The sequence below is a fragment of the Anolis sagrei genome, chromosome Y (genome assembly GCF_037176765.1).
Source record: "Anolis sagrei isolate rAnoSag1 chromosome Y, rAnoSag1.mat, whole genome shotgun sequence".
Classification (NCBI taxonomy): Eukaryota; Metazoa; Chordata; class Lepidosauria; order Squamata; family Dactyloidae; genus Anolis; species Anolis sagrei.
The window spans coordinates 23,820,661-23,822,640 of NC_090035.1; positions in this window are offsets into that span (position 1 = coordinate 23,820,661).

Sequence of the window (1,980 nt, forward strand, 5' to 3'; positions counted from 1 at the left end):
GTAAGTTAGTTTCTAACGATGCACTCACGTCGCTTTCTTGCCGCTTTGTGGGCATTGGAGGGAGAAGTGCCTGCTCATAAAGAGCAGCTTTAAGGCGAATCTCTCTCTTCTTCCTCGTTTGAGGGGGTGAAGAGTTGGCATATATTGCATTGTTGGAGCATATGACCCTCACCAAGACATACGATGCAGAGCGAGTGTGCATCATTGTCTGGAAAATTAGCCTGGCAAGCCATACAACGCTTGAAGCCCATGGTGTGAGACATTATTTAAATTGAAGATCTCACAATCAGGCCCTACTGCGTCGATCGATGTATAATAATTGAAAGTAACAAGTCTCAGTATCCAGCTGCCTGAACTTGCGGCGGTTTAAAAGAACTGACCGTTAGCTTCATTGAGAGCTATTTATGTAATTGGAGGTGGGCGTGGCTTAGCTAACAGATCTTTGGAGTCTCGAGAATGTCTGATGCTGCCTGCGTGTGCGTGCAGAATTACCATAGGTGCAAATCACAGGTGGTCACAAGGGGAAAGCTGACCTCCGCCCCGCCATCATCTCTTACAGCTGTCCTTGACTCCACATCTGAACTCCGATGCCAACCCCTCCACCTTTTGTCAAGACTTAGATCTCCCCAAGACTCAGAAGTATGTCCCGACTGCCAATCTCCACCACCAGAAAACCCCACAAAAGTGTCACTAGACATTGGCTGAGCACATACATCTTGAACCTCTTGTACCTTAGTCTAATCCAGTGTGTGTCCCCGTCCCTCCCAGAGAAACCCATGAATGACTCTTCATCTGTGGGAGCAGTAAGTATATCCTGGATCTTTCTTCCTTTGTCACTCCTCATCCGATTTCTGCTCCCGAGTAACCCTCTTAGTTCCCCTATTCACATCCACTGTATCTCTTTCCTCTCCCTCACTCATTGATCCTTCGCTATTAGAAAACCCTTCATCGGTAGGTGACATAAGTATATCCCGGATCCTTTTCCTTTGTTGTTCCTCATCTAGTTCTTGCTCACGAGCACTCATTTCCCCCTTTCTGACACTCATACTAGCACTTGCAGTGTTACTAACAGGCTCTACTACAACATGTGGGGTCTGACATAACCTCTGAAGATGCCTGCCACAGATGCAGGCAAATGTCAGGAGAGAATGCTTCTGGAATATGGCCATACAGCCCGGAAAACACACAACAACCAAGTGATGTTTGTTTGGCTGTCTATGGCCACATTCAGAGGATTTCACCCTGCTTTGTGTCCCTGTAATAATTAGATTTTTTTTAATGGCTTGTTGTGGAAACAAGGATTGGGTTTGAGACAACTTTTCTCCACCTGAAATTGGAGCCCCAAAATTGCATTTTAAAATCAATGGCACTTTGCAATCAATGAAATATTATTACTTGAAACAACATGAGTCCACTTTGCAATCACTCCCTCACTCATTGATCCTTCGCTATCAGAAAACCCTTCATCGGTAGGTGACATAAGTATATCCTGGATCCTTTTCCTTTGTTTTTCCTCATCTAGTTCTTGCTCACGAGTGGAAGGTTGCTTACCTGTAACCGTGGTTTCCTGAGTAGTTACCTGTGAATTCACACATTGTGGTATTCCTGCGCCTGCGGAGGCCAGCCTCGGAAACTTCTAGAAAGCTTAAAGAATTGTATCCCCCTCCTGGCTCCACCTCCCCCTCCTCAAGTATATAAGAACCCTGGGTGGAGCCAGCCTCCATCCTCTTCCGCTGCTAAAGCAGCCAGAAGAAGTGGCATGATACTCGAGGGGAGGGAGGGTATGTGCAAATTCACAGGTAACTACTCAGGAAACCACGGTTACAGGTAAGCAACCTTCCATTTCCTGTCGTAGTTAACTGTGAATCGCATTGTGGTAGACTAGCGAGCTATGTAATGGCTGGTGGGATCATGCCACTGCCGAGAACAGCACCGCCCTACCGAATCTCGCCTCTCCTCTCGACACACAGTCCAACTTAT